This window comes from Myotis nattereri (genome assembly GCF_964212035.1).
Source record: "Myotis nattereri genome assembly, chromosome: 11".
NCBI classification, from domain to species: Eukaryota; Metazoa; Chordata; class Mammalia; order Chiroptera; family Vespertilionidae; genus Myotis; species Myotis nattereri.
The window spans coordinates 26,580,704-26,601,653 of NC_138086.1; the positions used below are offsets into that span (position 1 = coordinate 26,580,704).

At 42.8% G+C, this 20,950-nt stretch overlaps 1 protein-coding gene across 5 annotated transcripts in view; it reads right to left on the reverse strand.

Moving 5' to 3' along the window:
* The window catches only part of CNOT4 (CCR4-NOT transcription complex subunit 4), a 148,198-nt gene extending 145,960 nt beyond the window's left edge, over nt 1-2,238 (reverse strand). For all 5 annotated transcript variants that reach the window (XM_081102453.1, XM_081102452.1, XM_081102456.1 and 2 more), the window contains exon 1: nt 2,005-2,238. The gene's annotated coding sequence lies outside the window, so the exon portion shown is untranslated. The remainder of the gene's footprint in view (nt 1-2,004) is intronic.
* Between the last annotated feature and the right edge of the window lie 18,712 nt (nt 2,239-20,950).

Consider the following 20,950-nt stretch of genomic DNA (forward strand, 5'->3'; position numbering starts at 1 on the left):
GGGGCTTAAGTAGCTAAAAAGAAAAAAAGTTTATAAACAGCTTTTCTACCTCGGTTTACAGTTGATAAAATAGACCATTTATCACAATCAAGTGATCATAATGCCAAAAGTAAGGTTACAGGTAAAATTTGTAAAGATCACAACACAGTAACGTGCAAAAGTGATTAAAAAGGCTAACTATGTATCTCTATTTACACTTGAAGTATTACTTTAGCAAGTAAGAGATACATTGCTGCATGAGATCACGATTATGACTTTTAACATTTTTACATATATCTTAAGAACACAATGTCTTATTTCAATGTGAGATGTATGTATCTGATTTTTGTAATCCTGTTCGCTTTTCTGATAATCCTTTTTTTCACAGTGGTCTGATTAAAGCAAAGGCTCCTTCTTCCCATTTTGCCACTAGTCTATGTATTTCAATTTAGCTCTTGCCAAAACATAGACATCATAAGCCACCTCTTGCTTCTAGTTTTGTGTTTTAGGTAATAATGACAGTGATTGCCATCAAATGCATGTATGTGCACACTTTGTCATTTCTTTCCCCCAGTCCTTCATCTCTTCTACGGAAAAATGAGGAATTTAATATGGGGGGCGGGAGGGAGTGGGGGGCAATTTACTTTTCTTTTGAACACAATATCTAATGGGTTTTCAAAAGAAAACAATGTATTCAAATACTTACTATTCTAAGAATGTCAAAGAGAGAACTTCCAAAACCCAACAGTACTAAGTCTGATATTAGCTGGACAGGAAATTTCCACTCACACCATAAATAAAACATGCCATCAATTAAGCTGAACATCCCTATCATTCCTTTAGTCAATAATCGATATGGAAGGGATCTGTAACCCACAGACCTGAACATAATCAAAGTATCACTTATATCTGCTTGAGGAGTTCCCAGATGACTTTGGCTGTGTGCCAGATTTCCCTTATTTTGAAATGTCAAGGCTAACATTTGTTAGTATAATCAGCGCCAGCATTAAGTGTCCTGGGGAGAGGCAATTCAGAAGAACGCTCAGCAGCACGGACAAACCGGTCCACAATGAAAAGAGGAAAACCAAAAACAACCAACCCTCCCGGCAGAGCGAATAATCCACAAATGACTGAACACAAACCGAGAAGGTCCCTCTCCGGCGCAGCCTGAGCAGACGCTCTGCACCCGGGACCTGCACTCGTACCCTTCCTCGCTCCCTTCACTCCCAACTTCCTCCACTCGCCCCGGGCCAACACGGGGCACCCCGCTTTCCTGGAAGTGAACGTGCACCGCGTCTGCACGGGAGCGAGGGGAGGAACCGGCAATTCCCAAGAAAGCGGTGAAACAGGTGGGTTAGGACGAGCAGCGGCACCGCGGACGGGCAGCTTGGAAATGACAGATGCGGCTCAAGCTCCGACTCCACACGTCGCAAGACGCTCTCCCGGGGCGGGCGGGCGGGCGGGCCGGCCGGGGGCTGGTTGCAAGGAGGGGGCAAAGGCTAACTCCGGAGCCGGAGCGGAGCACAAACAAGCCGCGGGGCGAGTGGGCAGGCAGCCGCGGGATCCGTGAGCAGCGGCGGCAACACGGGTCGGGGTGGCAGTGATGGCTTTGGTGTTGGGAGACAGGGGCCCCGGCGAAAGGCCGTCCGAGAGCGGAGAGGGGGCTGGGGAACCAGGCGTCCTGAGCTCTAAGGCTCCTGCCCCAACGAAAATGTAGAGGGGAGAGAGCAGAAGACGAAAAGCCGCCCCGACTCCCCAGTTGGAGAAATTTCCCCGGGAGTCGCTGCTCGCCGCCACGGCGCCTTCTGCCCGCTCCCTTTTCCTGGTGGTAACTGCTGTGGCGTAGAGCGGAGAGGGAGGAAGAGGAGGAGGAGGAGGAGGAGGAAGACCAAGAAAGAGGAGGGTGAGGATGAGGCGAGGGTGGGGAGCGAGGGGGTGCGGCCTGCACAGTTCCAGCGAAGCCTCGGCTCTCTCGTAGCCGGTCAGCGCCGGGTTTCCCCTAAGCCCAGCCCCGCATAGACTCACCCGCCTGCCTTGCCTCGCTTTTCCCTTAGCCGACTCCACGAGCTGCCGCGTCCTCACAAGAGACCACTGGACGAGTGTCGAGGAAAAAACTCTCCAGAACCGGGCCTGATTGCTTCAGCGAGTCCGACCTTTACGGCTGAGAGAGACACCCTCTGCTTTCGGTGGGTTCCACAGCCAGACGGGCAACCATCTTACATTAGGGTAAGACTCCTCTGGCTTCCCATGCGCAGGCGCACGCCGATCCGGCAGGGAGGGGCGGGGGAGGGGCGGGAGGAGCGGTGGGCGGCCTCTCCCACGGCACTCTGGGAGTTGTAGTTTTCGGACGGTAAGCGCCCAGTTGCAAGCTGGGAGTTGAAGTTCTCAGGGCTGCTAGACTCCCTCACGTGGCTGCTGGACTACCGCCTTTCTTGGTGTTTTGCTTCCTTCACTGCCCGCGTGTGCTGCTCCGCTGTCTTTTGGTCGGCGATCTTGTTTGTGGTTTTCTCGGTGTTTGCTCAAATATGGGATACCAAAACTCGGGGTGAGCTTAACCAATTTAGGGGGAGCCAAGAACGTCTCTCCCCTGCCCCGCCTACCATAGATACTGAAGGGGCGGGATAGAGGCAGACTGGCAAGGTAAGGAGCGCGGGATCTGATCTAGGGTGAGAACTGGATACTAAATTGTCTGTTTCCGAAAAGAGATCCTTAGGAGCCACTAGTCTTGATCCCATCCTCACCATTAATCTCCAGTAAAGAGATGATACAGGTGTACAAGAGAATGGGAGATCCTTGCACTTACAAAAATTTGTTTCTGATTACAATAGACTTGAAAACATTTTGCGGGTTTCGGTGCAAATTATTGTTAGTTCGGTTTTCAGCCTGCACAGCCCTCACAGCCCTGCGCACAGTTTAGAAAGTCCTCACACATCAACACATCCCAAAGAATATAAAAATACACCCGCAATTCCTTTGAGCGCCAAGTCACAGGAATCAACTTACTGGTTCCTCCGGATTGCCTCCTAGAATTCTGGTGAAAGTGGCGCTCCAAGCAGTCGTTTCTGTTTATTACGTGTGTTCTTCCATTCATAAAACAAATACTGAGTTCCTCCTATGTCCCTGCACTGTTCTATACATGGGAAGATGTTGGTGAGCAACACACAAAATTCCCTCTTCCCCTTCTAGGAATGCCTGTATCCTAGTGTGTGTTGGGGTGAGGTAAAAGGGAGAGGAGGCAATTTTGTTATATTATTAAAATGAATAGTATGTCACAGCTAATGAACATTTTAAAACAAGGAAGGGGAATAGGTAAAGAGGTTGCAATTTTATTTTTTTAAATTTTTTTATTTATTAATTTTAGAGACAGAGGAAGGGAGAGAGCGAGAAACATCGATTTGTTGTTCCACTTACTTATGCATTCATTGGTTGATTCTTGTATGTGCTGTGACCGGAGATCAAACCTGTAACCTTGGCATATCAGGACACACTCTAACCAACTGAGCTACCCCACCACGGCAAGAGGTTGCAGTTTTAAACCTGTTCACCTAATCTCATAGCAAGAAGCCTTCATTCTTTTTTAAATACATTTGTTCTTTGTATTTTGGTTTCTTCATTATGGAGCCTAAAGACAACAGTTATGTGGTGAAAACTTAAAATATGTAATAAATTCACAATTTACCATAAAGTTCTAATTGTAGAATTATAAAATTATCTAGCAAGGAAACTTGGGGAATCATTTGGATTCACCTTTAGATAACCAGGGGTCCTCAAACTACGGCCCGCGGGCCACATGCAAATACAAATATTGTATTTGTTCCCGTTTTGTTTTTTTACTTCAAATTAAGATATGTGCAGTGTGCATAGGAATTTGTTCATAGTTTTTTTTTAAACTTTAGTCCGGCCCTCCAACGGTCTGAGGGACAGTGAACTGGCCCCCTGTTTAAAAAGTTTGAGGACCCCTGATCTAAACAGCATAGATGTACAGGAGTGGGGAAAAGTAGGTTTACATTTGTGAGTCTGGGGAACACAGTTTATTCTTGCATTATTTTTTATTTATTGGTAATAATCATAACGTATGTCTTTTTCCATATGAACAACTGTAAACCTACTTTTGCCCAACCCTGTATTTTTTTTAAAATGTGTGGTTTTTTGCCGGGTCCTGCCCCAGCGGGTCCAGGGGTTCCCAAAGGCGTAGACGGAGTCGGCGAAGAAGGAAGGACACGGAGACAGTGTTCAGTTGATCAGCAGCCTAGCCAGGATCTCCAGCCAAGTTCTGGTCTGGATCTCCAGAGAGGTTCTGCTTAGGATCTCCAGCCAGGTTCTGTGTCCATGTTCTCTTGCTAGGTTCTCCAGCCATGTTCCCTCGCTAGGTTCTTCAGCCAGGTTCAGTCAACAGGTTCTAGTCAGGTTCTCTTGCCAATTTCTGTAGTCAGGTTCAGTCCAGGGTCTTTTGCCATGTTCTCTCCAGCGTAGTTCTTCTGTCTCTAGGTTCTGTGTAGGTTCTGTCTTCCTTGGTTCTGTGTTCTCTCTGTCTCTTGCTGTCTTGTTACATCTGTATTTATACCAGTTGATTCAATCCTATCAATCTCTATTACAAAGGTTAGGGTGTTTCTTATCTCCATTCCAGGGAGTAAAGATTATGTAGCTTAAGCATGATTGTTCATAGTTAAAGTGATTAATTACCTGCCTGGCACTTAGTTAAGAGGTTTTATTCCCTCCCTAACTTCAGGGGGAAATCCCTACCTGGGGAAACAACCTTTCTCAGAGTCCTTGGTTAAAACACATAGTGCCAAGAAGGTGAGCAACCATATTAAGAACAGTATGCCATATATGCCAGGTCCCTTGAAACAGCAAGCATGGACCGGCTCCCGGCAGTTTTTACATTATCAGTCTTATGGTGGAATATAAACAAAGTAATAAAAACAATAAAATATGACCCCTTCCCATTATTAAAGATTAGAAACATTTCATTAAAAACTAGGATAGTTCTTGCCCTTTCTTGCCCTGGTCAGCGTAGCTCAGTTGGTTGAGTGTCCACCTATGCACAAAAGAGTTACCAGTTCGATTTCCTATCCAGACACATACCTAGGTTTTGGGTTCAATCCCCAGCCAGGGTGCATATGGGAGGCAACCAATCAGTGTTTTCTCTCACATCAATGTTTCTCTCTCCCTCCCTCCCTTCGTCTCTCTAAAATCAATAAAAGCATTTAAAAAAAAAAAGAACTAGTGTAGTTTTTAATCATCATCTAAGTATTAATAGTTCTCAACCTTATTTTACCCAACACACCTTTTTTAAAATTTTATTTTGGAGAGAGAGAAAAAAACACACATTGATTTGTTGTTCCACTTATTTATGCATTCATTGGTTGATTCTTGTATGTACCCCAACCGGGAACAAATCTGCAACCTTGGCATACTGGACGACTCTTTACCCAACTGAGCTACCCAGCCGGGGGCACGACATTCCTTTTTTTAATTACACATATTTCTATAACATCTCCTTCATTACCCTAAAATGAAATTCATAGATAGTATTATCTACCTACACATATGATTTTGTAATATGAGAAGAACGAAGAGCCCTGATTGGTTTGGCTCAGTGGACCATCGGCCTGGGGACTGAAGGGTCCCGGGTTTGATTCCAGTTAAGGGCATATACCTTGGTTGTGGGCCCGTCCCCAGTAGGGGGTGTGCAGAAGGCAGCTAATTGATATTTCTCATCGATGTTTCTGACTCTCTATCCCTTTCCCTTCCTCTCTGTAAAAAATCAATAAAATGTATTTTTTAAAAAGTAATTTATAATATAATAATTCATATTTCAATGTACAAATGCTCAGGCATGACTGTTCTGTAAAATGTAATCAAGTCATCATTTGCTGGCAATTATAAAATCCCCATGAATGTGAAAGCTGCAAATGTCAGCTGACATAAGCATGGCATTTCGGCCACCTCTGATGGACAACACTAATCTGTACTCAGTGTCCACTGTAAATGCATTCCTAAAACATTCACTGTTAGAATTATGTAAAATAATTTTAAAAAACAGCTTTGGGTTCATATATAAAATAGGTTAGGTTTTAGGTACAGATCATTATAAATAGAAACATCATAAATTTTTCACATATGCTGGGGCATTTAAAGTTCGTTAGGGACACAACATAATTTTTCATGTGAGAAAGACACACAAGCAGCAAGTCCTGCTTACTGGTCCCGGCTCTCTAAAGGCCAGTAGTACCTCCCAGACCACCCAACACTAGGGGGCAATACCAGGCTTACTGAGAGTCATTCATTGGTGGAGAGCAGCGATTTTCAACCTTTTCCATCTCATGGCACACATAAACTAAGTACTGTACTGAAATTCTCTGGCACACCAAAAAATGTATTCTATTTTTGCTGATCTGAAAAAAGAAAAGGTATAATTTTGGTTCATTCACACCAGACAGCTATTGTTGTGTTGGCTGTTGTCATTTTTTTAATTTTACAACCTAAGGGAAAAGAGGTCAGTGCCCCTGACTGAATAGTCAGGTATTGCATATTTTAAAAATTCTTGTGGCACACCAGTTGAAAAATCAATGGTGGAGATCAACATTTCCTAGGTTACTAATCAGTTAGGGACAGAGTCACTACCCTCTCACGCCGATGTTCCTTTTACTATACTATATTACTAATTTTTCATATATTGTATGTAAGTATATGTATATATGTTTAATTTTATGTAACAATTCTCTATAATTTAAAAGTTAATTAACATTAAATTCTATTGCCTAGCTGCCTAGTGATTCCTCAGTGTAGGACATCTATTCACTCAGTAAATACTTTTTACATGTAAGCATGTGCTTGGTGCTGGTGGTACAGCAAACATTGCCCTCATAAAGCATGGTGCCTAGTGAAGAAGGTAGAAAAGAAATAATCAAACATATAAATAAATACAAGTATCCTATCTAATAATAGACAAACATAGTAATTGACTGTACCTTCACTATGCCTCCCATTGGCTAATCAGCGTGATATGCAAATTAGCCACCAACAAAGATGGCAGTTAATTTGCATACATAGGCTTCAAGTGGTGGAGCGAAGCCTGATGGCCTGGGCCGGCGGAGCAGCGAGGCCTGACATTTCCAGGGATGGCGGAGCAGCGAGGCCTCCCCGGGGCCGGCGGAACAGCGAGGCCTGACATTTCTGGGGCCGGCTCCGGCCAGAACTCGGCCAGAGCGAAGGCCTGGGCCCTGGGTGCCAGAGGCGAACCGGTGCCAGCAGCCAGGAGAAAGGAAGGCCTATTGCATGAATCTCTTTGTGCAACAGTCCTCTGGTCCTATATAATAAAAGCCTAATATGCTAAGTGTCCGCTCATCTGGTCAGCCCTTCAACCAATCAAAGAGTAATATGCTAATGATATGCTAAGGCCGCTCAACCACTCGCTATGATGTGCACTGACTACCAGGGGTCAGATGCTCAACACAGGAGATTCCCGTTAGTGGTCAGTGTGCTCCCACAGGGAGAGCACCACTCAGCCAGAAGCTGGGTCATGGCTGGCAAGTGCAGTGGCGGTGGTGGGAACCTCTCCTGCCTCCGTGACAGTGCTAAGGATGTCCAACTGCTGGCTTAGGCCACAGGTAGCGGGCATAAGCTGTCAGTCAGACATCCCCCGAGGGCTGCCAGACTACAAGAGGGCACAGGCTGGGCTGAGGAAGCACCCCCCTGGAGTGCATGAATTTTGTGCACCAGGCCTCTAGTATAAATATAAATGCTTATATGTAATTAGAGGCCCGGTACATGGATTCGCACACCGGTGGGGTCCCTCAGCCTGGCCTGTGGGGATCGTGCTGAAACCGGCTCTTTGACATACCCTGAGGGGTCCTGGATTGGGAAAAGGGCACAGGCCAGGCTGAGGGACCACACCAGTCCACAATTGGGGCCGAGGAGGGACCGCAGAGGGCTTCAGGGCATGTCCGGCCCATCTCACCCAGTCCAATCAGCTGGTCCTCAGCAGCAAGCTAACCTACCGGTCAGAGCATCTGCCCCCTGGTGGTCAGTGTGCATCATAGCGGCTCATCGAAAGGTCGAACAAATGGTCAGACACTTAGGATGTTAGGCTTTTATTATATAAGATTATAACTGTGATGAATACTATGAAGGCGATTACAAGATGTTATGAGAACATTTAATAAGGGAACCTAATTTAGATTGGTGGCAAAGAGGAGGATAGTCAGTGAAGATCTTTACAGGTTAATCATGGAAAATATGCAGGGACCATGCAGTAGAAAAAAAATTAAGACCAGTGTGGACTATGGTGAGCAACTAGTCTTGAATTTTAATAGAGGAATATGATGAATTTTAAGAGAAGCATAATCTAATTTACATTTTAAAAGACTATGCTTGCCCTAGCCAGTTTGGCTCAGTGGATAGAGCATCAGCCTGCAGACCAAAGGGTCCCAGGTTCGATTCCAGTCAAGGACACATACCTTAGTTGCAGGCTCCTCCCAGACCCAGGCCCTGGTCAAGGCACATGCAGGAGGCAACCAATTAATGTGTTTCTCTCACATCGATGTTTCTCTCATCTTTCCCTTTCTCTTCCACTCTCCCTAAAAGATCAATGGAAAATATCGTTGGATGAGGATTAACAAAATAAATAAATAATAAAAAGACTATGCTACTGAATGTCCATCACTGGGGAAGTTATTTATTTTACTTCCATTCTCAGAATATTAGATGATTTTATATATATATATATATATATATCTTAAAAGGACAGGGATAGCCCTACCCAGCTTGGCTCAGTGGATAAAGCATCAGCCTGTGGACTGAAGGGTCCCAGGTTCAATTCCGGTCAAGGGCACATGCCTGGGTTGCAGGCTCAATCCCCAGTAGAGGGCATGCAGGAGGCAGCCGATCAATGATTCTCTCTCATCATTGATGTTTCTATCTTCCTCTCCTTCTCCCGTCCTCTCTGGAATCAATAAAGAAATATATATATTTTTTAAAAAGGATAGGGATAAAAGAAAAATCAAACAATAAGAGAAAGGCAAAGAACTACATATTGATCTGAAAGAATGTTATATATATATATGTATATATGTAAATGACAACACGATACATTATATATAATGTAACCCATTTTTAGAAATAGAGTCAATAAAAATATTTGTATATTTTTCTGCATAGCACAGTAAAAGGAATTGGAAGATATGTACACATCAAATTTTAGTATGTGGTTGGTTACCTTGGGGAATTGCACTTGGAAAGCAATGGAGGGAGAAAATAACTTTTTCTTTATAAGTTGCTGTATTGATTTATTGTGTGTATAAATTAGTTTTATACATTTTTTTTAAATATATTTTATTGATTTTCCACAGAGAGGAAGGGAGAGAGATAGAGAGTTAGAAACATCGATGAGAGAGAAACATCGACCAGCTGCCTCCTGCACATCCCCCACTGGGGACGTGCCCGCAACCCAGGTACATGCCCTTGACCGGAATCGAACCTGGGACCTTTCAGTCCGCAGGCCGACGCTCTATCCACTGAGCCAAACCGGTTTCGGCTAGTTTTATACATTTTAAAAAATAGATCACTCTGCTCTTTGGAGAATGGATAGGAGAAAAAAAATGAATAAAAAATGGTCCGGCTGGATCAGTGGTTGAGTGTCGACTGGCCAGTAGGGGGTGTGCAGGGCAGCCAATCAATGATCCTCTCATCATTGATGTTTCTACCTCTCTCCCTCTCCCTTCCTCTCTGAAATCAATAAAAATATATTTTTTTAAAAAGAAGAAAAATGGAGCAATTAAGAGAACATTTCAGTTATTCCGATGTTGGTTCTGATTATGATAGCAGTGAAAATAGAAAAGAGGTAATAAATTCAGATATATTTTATGAGATTGAAACAATAGGACTTGTTGATGAACTGGATAATGGGGATGTTCTCATGGATGGCTTTAAGATTTTCTGACTTAAAAATGGCTTTGTAGTCCTAACCGGTTTGGCTCAGTGGATAGAGCGTCGGCCTGCGGACTCAAGGGTCCCAGGTTCTATTCTGGTCAAGGGCATGTACCTTGGTTGCGGGCACATCCCCAGTAGGGAGTGTGCAGGAGTCAGCTGATCGATGTTTCTCTCTCATCGATGTTTCTAACTCTCTATCCCTCTCCCTTCCTCTCTGTAAGAAATCAATAAAATATATTTTTTTAAAAATGGCTTTGTAGGCGGTGGCTCCTTTGGTAAAAGGAGAATGGTGAATATTGAAATAATGTCTATAGCAGTGGTTCCCAATGTGGAGCACATGCCCCACATGGGGGCAACTTGATTTTTAAGGGGGACAATTTGAGAATGAGTTATTAACAGTGAATTTTTTGCATTTCTTATGGTTCTAGGGGCCTCATATACCATATATAAACATATAGTGACATATTTATGCATTTCAGTTCTCTATTATATATTTTGAAACTTTATTGGCTATTTTTTCATATCACTGCATATTATTATTTTTTAAAACAATTTCCGGGTTATTTCTTCCTCAGTAGTTCAAATATCCTTTTATTCTTTTATTTTTCTCTTTCATGGATGCCATGTTCTTTGGAAGTTGTTTAGACAAAGTTAATGGCCTTTTAGGCTTCCTCCACATGAATAGGAGTTCACTTTTTCTATAAGAATTATATGTCACAGGGGGAGCATCAGGATTTTAGAGATGCTTAGGTGAGGCATGGCAAAAAAAAAAAAAAAGGTTGAGAACCACTGATCTATAGAGAGTAGGAAGACAGCTTCATCATAAAAACAACAATATATCAGAGAAATAATGATTGCCCATTTGAGATTGGTGAACTAAAACATCATGGAGATAGTATTTTGCCCACTAGCTGATTTTTCTCTAATGCTTATCTTCTTGGGTTCTGCTATCGGAGCAACATATTCTTGGGCTTATCTAGGCTAGAGAAGGAGAAGACCTTCTTCGATAGCCTAGATAAGGGGAAGGTTAATGGGCAACCAACAGTATGGGTTGTTTCTCATTTTTTCAAATCTTCATAAATTATATATATAAAAATACTTATAATAAATAAAATTTTCAAGTTATTCTTGAGATATAGTCTTAAATGTAGACCTGCTGGGTTGGAGGAAATGATCAGTTTTATGATCTTTGTTATGGACAGATTAATATTCATTTAATGTTAATGAATACTAATGTCACTTTTTTTAAAATTGAATCTTTATTGTTCAGATTATTACATTTGTTCCTCTTTTTTCCCCCCATAACTCCCCTCCTCCCATTTCCCGCCCCACCCTCCGCCCTCATTCCCCACCCACTGTCCTCATCCATAGGTGCACGATTTTTGTCCAGTCTCTTCCCGCATCTCCCTCACCCCTTCCCCCGCAAGAACAGTCAGTCCATTCCCTTTCTATGTCCCTGATTCTATTATGATCACCAGATTATTTGTTCACTTGATTCTTAGATTCACTTGTTGATAGATGCATGTTTGTTGTCCATAATTTGTATCTTTACCTTTTTCTTCTTCTTCCTCTTCTTAAAGGATACCTTTCAGCATTTCATATAATACTGGTTTGGTGGTGATGAACTCCTTAGCTTTTCCTTATCTGTGAAGCTCTTTTTTTTATATATATTTTTTATTGATTAAGATATTACATATGTGTACCCTCTACCCCCCCCCCGCTCATCCCCTCACCCCCCCCCCCCCCGTTGTCCGTGTCCATTGGTTAGGCCTATATGCTTGCATATAAGTCCTTTGGTTGATCTTTCCCCCTTGCCCCCACCCTCCCCTACCTTCCCTCCAAGGCCCGACAGTCCAATCAATGCCTCTCCGTCTCTGGATCAGTCCTTGTTCATCAGTTTATGTTATTTATTATATTCCACAAATGAGTGAGATCCTGTGGTATTTATCCGCTCTCCAGTTCCATCCATGCTGTGGCAAATGGTAAGAGTTCCTTTTTCTTCTTCCTCTTCTTAAAGAATACCTTTCAGCATTTCATATAATGCTGGTGTGGTGGTGATGAACTCCTTTAGCTTTTTCTTATCCGTGAAGCTCTTTATCTGACCTTCCATTCTGAATGATAGCTTTGCTGGATAAAGTAATCTTGGTTGCAGGTTCTTGCTATTCATCTCTTTGAATATTTCTTGCCACTCTCTTCTGGCCTGCATGGTTTCTGTTGAGAAATCAGCTGACAGTCGAATGGGTACTCCCTTGTAGGTAACTGACTGTCTTTCTCTTGCTGCTTTTAAGATTCTCTCTTTATCTTTTGCTCTTGGCATTTTAATTATGATGTGTCTTGGTGTGGTCCTCTTTGGATTCCTTTTGTTTGGGGTTCTCTGCGCTTCCTGGACCTGTAAGTCTATTTCTTTCACCAGGTAGGGGAAGTTTTCTGTCATTATTTCTTCAAATAGGTTTTCAATATCTTGCTCTCTCTCATCTTCTGGCACCCCGATAATTCTGATGTTGGTATGCTTGAAGCTGTCCCAGAGGCTCCTTACACTATTTTCGTATTCTTTTTTCATTTTGCTTTTCCAGTTGGGTGTTTTTTGCTTCTTCGCATTTCGAATCGTTGACTTGATTCTTGCGCTCCTCTGGTCTGCTGTTGGGTGTCTGTATAATATTCTTTATTTCAGTCAGTGTATGCTTAATTTCTAGTGGGTTCTTTATCACAACATCGAGGGTCTCATTAGATTTCTTGAGGATCTCACTACATTTATCAGCAGTTTCTAGAAAATTATTGAAAGACCTTAAAATTGCGGTTTTTAGTTCTATATCCTCCATTTCTGTCATGTTTCTTTGTCTCCGCATTTTTTATGCTTTCTTGGTGCACCCTCTTGTGGTCTTTGTGCGCAGTCTTGTTGTAGTTAAGCCTTGATTGTTGTCGGCAATACTGGGGGTGATTTGACCTCCAGGCCAACTGGCTATGAGAGTCAGCTGTGTCTTCAGTGGGAGAACTTCTGTCTAATGTCACTTTATTTGTGGAGCTTTCCCCACCCCCACCCCCCAAAAAAATAACATTTACTTTGAGTTTTACCATTATTATAATTTTTTTAAGTTTTAATCATTCTATGAGTATTTCAGTGCTAAATATTGGGAATATGGTAGTGAGCTCCCTTAAAGATCTTAAGGTTTAAATGGGAAAACAGAAAAAAGGTAAACAAAATATTAAGCAAGTAGAACTCTATATGTTGTCAGAGTAATAGGATGGAAAAGGAACAGAGTAATAGAAATATCGGGGGTGGGATTTACTTTCCATTGGAAAGCTTTTCTAAAGAGATAACTTAATCTGAAATTTAAAGGATTAGAAGGGATCACCCATTTAAAGAATGGCCTGTGCCAAGACCCTGACACAGGAATGAGTTTAGCATATTCCAGGAATGGAAAGTTAGCCAGTGAAGCTGGAGCATATAAAGGCAGAGTGGTAGGAGAGGAGGCTGGGGAAGAAAACAAAATTCAGATTATGAAGGGTTTTATGTGGGATTTGGATTTTATTCTAAGTAGATTAAGAGAGGATTGAATAGATTTGAATCAAAAGAGTGACATAAATCAATTTATCTTTTCAAAAGATCAGGGTAGCTGCCATGTGGAGATGAATCAAAGAAAGGTGGAAAGACAAGTTAGGAAGCCTTTGTGCAGCCTGGAATAAATAAATGGCTTAGACTAGGGCAAGGCTGGGACTGGGACAAGGCTGGGACTAGGGTGATGTGAGGGAGGCATTCGCTTTGGACACAAAATGTAAGCAAGCACAAAAAGATGCAGTGTAAAGGTACATGATCTTTTGAGATAACATTTTTAGAAATCAAAATTAATGCCAAAAAAATCTGATGAACAAAATGTCATCTGTCCAGTGTGGCCCAGTAGGTAGGCATCAGCCCATGAACCAGGAGGTCATTGTTTGATTCCCTCCCTGTCCGGGAACATGCCTGGGTTGCTGGCTCAATCCCCAGTGTGGGATGTGCAGGAGGCAGCCGATCAATAACTCTCTCTCATCATTGATGTTTCAGTCTCTCCCTTTCCCTTCCTCTCTGAAGTCAATAAAAAAAAATTTTGTGTGTCAAAATATAAAATAAAGACAAAATGAGCCCCTGAATTTAGAAATCCCTGCCTTTCTTCCCTCCTCCTAATCCTGGCTCTGATTCTAATAAAACTTTATTTACCAAATAGGTAGCTGGCTCTAAGGCTGTAGTTTGCTGATTTGTTTGTTTTTTAAGTGTTTATATAAGAGGAAATAAATAATGGCCCATTAATATGTACCCTACAACCAAATAGTTCCTTTCCTGGCATTCACAAGTATGCCAGGAAAATTAATGGCAGCATTAGTAGTAATAGCAAAAGCACTGGAAACAACCCAAATGTCAATCAATAGTAGAATGGATAAATTGAGTAATTTAATACAGTGTAATATTACACAGCAAAAAAATGAATTAACTATAGCTACACATTTCAATTTCAAGAATGAATTTCCAAAACAAAATATTGGAATTTAAAAAAAAAAGAAGGAAAAAAGTCACAGTATGATACATTTTATATGAAGTTCACAAGTAGGCAAAACTAAATAATATTGCCAGAGAGACATAGATTAACATTACAAAGAAAAACAATGAAATGTTTTATACAAAATGCAGGACATGGTTATCTCTATGGGGAGAAAAAGGGACATGATCTCAGAAGGTTACACAGGGAACTGCTAAAGAACTGGTGCTGGTCTATTTCTTTATCTTGTAGACTCACGAGTGTTCATGTTACTATTATTTTTAAGAAATGCAGATACATTTTGTACTCTCCTTTGTGTGATATGCTTCACGATTAAAACAATTATATTATTCAGGGACATACTCATGAAAAATTGGATTAGTAGTCAGGTTTCCCCTGCTGAAAGACACTAAGTCAATATTTTTGCAGGCCAGTTTTGGCAATCATTCAAAACATAGATAATGCTTCTCTTATTCAACTCTTCTTTTTTTAAAAAAATATATATTTTTATTCATTTTTGAGAGGACGGGAGAGGGAGAAAGAGATAAAAACATCAATGATGAGAGAGAATCATTGATCGGCTGCCTCCACACCCCTTATGGGGATCAAGCCTGCAACCCAGGCATGTGCCCTTGACTGGAATCGAACCCAGGACCCTTCAGTCTGCAAGCCAACACTCTATCCACTGAGCGAAACCAGCTAGGGCTTATTCAACTCTTCTTAATCAATTTCTTTACTTATGGAAATAAATGCACCATAACTTACTACATCAACAAATTAAAGTAGGAAATATGATCTTTAAGATTTCTTTTTAATCCAAGATATATATATATATATATATATATTAATCCAAGAGATATATATATACATATATATATATATATATATATAGAGAGAGAGAGAGAGAGAGAGAGAGAGAGAGAGAAACATCTACGTGAAAGAGAACATCGATTGGTTGCCTTCCTTACATGCCCTGACCAGGGGTCAAACCCACAACCTTTCAGCAATGCTCCAACCAACTGAGCCATATCAGTGATATTTTATGAATCACTTTTATTAAATAAGTAGTTGGCCATATCTTCTTTTGTTCCCTCAAGCTCTTTTATTAATCCAGTCAACAAATGTTTATTAAACACTGATTTTGTTTGCCACTCACTGTGCTAGACACAGGGAACACTACAGTCCTGCTCCTCTCTGCCTGGGAAAGACACACAGTAAACAAGACTCAGTTACACTGTGGCTAGTGCTCTGAAGATGACAAACATGATGAGCTGGGTGAGGCAGGTTTGGAATGGAGGGATCAGGGAAACCCTCTCTAAGCAGATGACATTTGATATTCTACTTTGAACCTTACAGATTATTATTTTTAATAAAGTAAATATCAATCTTTAATATCCCATATTAACAAAAAGTTCTTTATGGGTCCTCCCCCCAGCCCTCAGAGGAAAGGGGTCTTGAGATCAAAAACTGAATAAACCACTATGGTTTATCCTTAGCTGTGATTGGTCATCTCTTGCTCTGACCGCATAAGGAATTACAAACAACTCCTATATAAGGCCCTGGCTGGGTTGATGATTTTGTTCTTTATGGTGCAGGAGGCTGATTTGTGGTGACCTGTTGGACTTGAATGAGTTAGCTTTTCTCCTCCCCACCCCACCCCCCTTTTGTTTTTTATTTATTCTTTTTTCTCTTTTCTCATTTTTCATTTTTCTCAATTTTTCTTGTCTTGTTTTCTTCTCATTTTTAAATTTTTTCCTGTTTTTGTTTTTCCCATTTTTAGAATTTTTTAAGTTCATATAGTTAGTATTGGTATAGTTAGTATAGTTAGCAATTGTTTATTAGTATTATATATTAGCATAGTTAGTATAGTTAATATTGGTATAATTAGTATTCTTAGAATTGTTTATTAGTATCGTGAGTTAGGATTGTTAGTATTAGTTACCATAGTTAGTTTTGTTAGGATTGTTAGCATAGTTAGTGAGCTTAGTTAGTATTGACAATATTGTCAGTTAGTGTAGTTAGCAAATCACCATGTCTAATGGCCTTGCAGCCATTTTGCCCCAATTGGCCATTACAAGCTCCTGATCACCATTGGCCAGGGTGAGGCTGGCCTGGCACGTCATGACCAGGACAGGGGTGGCTGTCAATCATTAATCAGTGGGGCTTTTCTAGACTTTTTCAAGAAGTCCACTGTAGGAATGGTTTGAATCTCCTAAATATTATAAACTTATTCGAGGTGATTGTCACCAGGGAAACATCATTCCTCTTTATGGAGCGTGTGAGAGAGGGGATTTGTTTGACTCTCTGGAGGAACACAGCCTCATGACTCAAGTCATATTTTGGCAGCTAGTGTCAGCCGTTCAGTACTACCACCAGAGGGGCATCGTCCACAGGGACCTGAAGCCAGAGAAAATACTTTTAGATGCTGACCTGAATGTAAAACTTGCAGACTTTGGCCCAGTTGTGAATTTACAGGCCATAAGCTGAGCACATTCTGTGCCACCCCAGAGCTCTTCCTGCGCCAAACCTATGGTGGCCCTGGGGTTGATGTATGGAACCTGGGGGTAGTTCTGTGTAAGATGGTGATGGGGTCCCTGCCATTTGTGGGAGAGGGCTTTTGAGAACTGAAGCAGCAGACACTAAGAGGCACTTCCATGTCTCCTATGTCATATCTATGGAATGTCAAAAGCATAAAATGAAAGTAATGACCCCCAACCCCAGCAAAAGAAGAATCCTGGAACATATAATGAGACCCATGACTCAACATGGGCCAGGAGGAGGAACTCAGGTCTTACAGTGAGCTGCCCTGTGGCAACGTGGACCCCCAGGTAACAGAAAAATGAAGAACCTGAGCGAGATGACATCCAGGAGTCAAAAACAGGAAGAAAGTACAACAAAGTGATGGGCACTTTGACCCTGAGTACCAGGAAAACCAAGATAACGGGCCGCACCATCAGGGTAAGGCCCTGCTCTTCCCCTGACCCAGCAGCTTCAGTCCTTCCCAACCTGCGAGGTTCAGCCATCAGGACAGAAGACCAAAGAGCTTGCCACTCCCCAACCCTGCTTGGAGTCAAGGATGACCACCCGAGCCCAGGTCTCCAGCATGACCCTGGGAGCTCCCCCTCTACCTACAGTAGCAGCAGTAGTGGAGACCCAGAGGGAACCAACATGGCAAATTCCCTCCTAACTGGGCAGCCTGATGGTGGCACCCCAACCTCTCACTCTTTTTTTTAAAAAATATATTGTATTGATTTTTTTCAGAGAGGAAGGGAGAGAGGTAGAGAGTTAGAAACATTGATGAGAGAGAAACATCGATCAGCTGCCTCCTGCACATCTACTGGGGATGTGCCTACAACCAAGGTACATGCCCTTGACCGGAATCAAACCTGGGACCTTTCAGTCTGCAGGCCAACGCTCTATCCACTGAGCCAAACCGGTTTCGGCCCAACTTCTCACTCTTGCTACAGCCAGACCGGCAGAGGGTGGCTAGAAGAGTCTTTTGTTTCCTATTAAGACTCATGTTCTGTAGGCCATCTACCAAGAAGCAGCATCTCAAAAGGACAAGAGTCAAGCCAATATAATTTTTTAAATATAGACATCTTTATTGATTTCAGAGAGGAAGGGAGAGGGAGAGAGAGAGAGAGAAATATCAATGATGAGAGAGAATCATTGATTGGCTGCCTCCTGCACGCCCCTTACTAGGGGTTGAGCCTGCAACCCAGGCATGTGCCCTGGACCAGAATCGAACCCGGGACCCTTCAGTCTGCAGAGCAACTCTCTATCCACTGAGCCAAACCGGCTAGGGCTAAATTTTTAAATTGTGGAACAAGGCAGGGCCACAATCAAACACTTTGGGGAGGTCAAGCCACACTCCCTGCATTTTAAATGCCAAACTTGAAGGTGCTGAGCTCCTGTGAGGCCAGCCACATGGTGCAGGAGATGTGCCAGAGGCTAAACACATCTAGACACATCTAGGCAAGGTGAGAGGACTTGGTCCAGCAGACGATGGAGGTGTTCAAATTGCTGCGGCATTCTCTGCACAAGGTTCACATCAAGAGGGTATCTGGCATCTTTGTGGCTTTCAGAACCATCTTATCCAAAATACCTGCTGAGCTTGGGAAGACAGGGTAGCCTGGAGCCCCTTGGGGTCAACAGGAGATGCCACCCTCGCTGCGGGTCCACGCTGCTCTACTTTTCTCTCATGTTTGTGGGGGCTCTTTTTTTGTTTTGTTTTGTTAATCCTCACCTGAGGATATTTTTCCACTGATTTTTTAAAATATGTTTTTATTGATTTCAGAGAGGAAAGAGAGGGAGAGAGAGAGAGAAACATCAATGATGAGAGAGAACCATTGATTGGCTACCTCCTACACACCCCCTACTGGGGACTGAGCCCACAACCCAGGCATGTGCCCTTGACCAAAATCAAACCCAGGACCCTTCAGTCTGCAGGCCAACGCTCTATCCACTGAGCAAAACCAGACGGGACTTCCATTGATTTTTTTAGAGAGAGAGGAAGGGAGGGGGTGAGACAGAGAGAAACATTGATGTGAGAGAGACACATTGATTGTTTACCTCCCACAAGTGCCATGACCAGGGCCAGGGATCGAGCTTGCAACTGAGGTATGTGCCCTTGACCATAATCGAACCTGGGACCCCTCAGTCCATGGGCTGATGCTCTAACCACTGAGAAAACTGGCTAGGGCTATGGGGTTCTTCAAGTATTTGGTTCTTCCAAATTTGGTAATAAATTTGATGCTCCAGAAAGAAAAGGAAGGAAATACATATGATGATTCTAAAAGATGCAGAAAAAGGAAAAGTTTTCAATAAAAAGTCAATTCAGTGATTAAAATATATATTTTAACAAACCAAGAATAAAAGGGAAATTTCTTAATCAACTAAAAACCTACAGCAAAATTACACTTAATATTAAAGCTATAAATGCATTTTCTTTAAAACATGGCAAGGATATTCATTCACTACTATTACAGTTACTATTTAGCATACTGGAAGGTCTAGTCTGACTTTAGAAAGTAAGAGTAGGTACCTTCCAGTGAGCCATCTAAGTACCCAGTTTTGTCCTTGACTGCCAGGTAGAAGGAAACATAAATTCTAAAGAGAAAGCCTACATTATCCTAACATTTAAGTTATTCTACAAGTAATGTTTAAAATAAAATGTCTAAAAAAACAATGAGAGATTATGGGATACACCTCAGGTCAAGACAATACAGGATTAAATGCCATTGCCTGCCATAGTAAACTGATCATTAATGTACCCTTTCTTTCTCTTCCCTGCCTCACTTTCCATACTTTCTCACTTCCTATACTCCTACATAACTACTCTCACCCTACTTCTTACCTCTAGTTCTGCTTCTGAAGGACTCTAGCCTCGCACAGCAGGTATACAGTCACATAAACCCCACCACAATCCAGATATAGAACACCCTAACAAGTTTTCTCGTACCCCTTTGCAGTCAATCCTCTCTCCCTAACTTCAACCTCAAGCAACCACTGAACTTCTTTCTATTATGATCATTGTGCTTTTTACTCACCTATATATATAAAAGCCCAGCAACCAGGACAGCGGAACGACCAGAATGACCGGCGGCTATGATGCACACTGCGGCAGCCAAACAGCCAGATCCAGGCCTCAAGAGGCCTCCCCTGCCAGCCAGCCCCACCCCCAATCGGCCCCCAGCACCCCGATGGGGGGTGGCTCTGGCTGGTCAACTGCCTGCGGTCTCTTCCCCTGGCCAGCCCTTCCCACATCCCCTTCCCCCCACCGGCCCAGCCTGATGGGCCCCTATCATGGCAGGCTGGCCAGACCCCACCCATGCATGAATTCATGGACCGGGCCTCTAGTTTTCATATAAGATAAAACCTTGATTTAAATTTTTTTTCATCTTGTTGATTTCATTGCATGGAAGTTAAAGAGAATTTATTGTATACTAGTGACCTGGTGCATGGATTCGTGCACATTGAAAGGAAATTAATTAGAAGGTGGTGAGCGGAGCGGGCTGGGCGAGATGGGCCAGACACGCCTTGGAGCCAACCTCCCGCGGCCCACCCCAGCTGGTTGCACATGGGGCAGTGCCAGGGCTTAAAGGGCATCTGCAGAGAGAGTGGGGTCCCTCTGGCAGGTGGGGTCCCTCAGCCTGGCCTGCGGGAATCAGGCTGAAACCAGCTCTCCAACATCCCCCAAGGGGTCCCAGAGTGTGAGAGGGCACTCTGCAAAGTTGCTGTCGTACAAGGTGTGGAATGCAAATGCAAGTGTGCAATTAACCAGATTCGGGGCCAACAGTGCCCCAGCAACAACATAACCCACGACTGAAGGTGGAATCATGCGGCCCAATGAGAAATCAGGCTCCCTCCTCTCTGGTTTCAGGGTGCATCACCTGAGAACTGCCACTGCCAAGTCACTGCGGCTCACAGCTCCTGCATTGAGCATCTGCCCCCTGCTGGTCAGTGCACATCATAGTGACCTGTCAGACAGTCGAACACTTAGCATATTAGCCTTTTATATGCTAGTA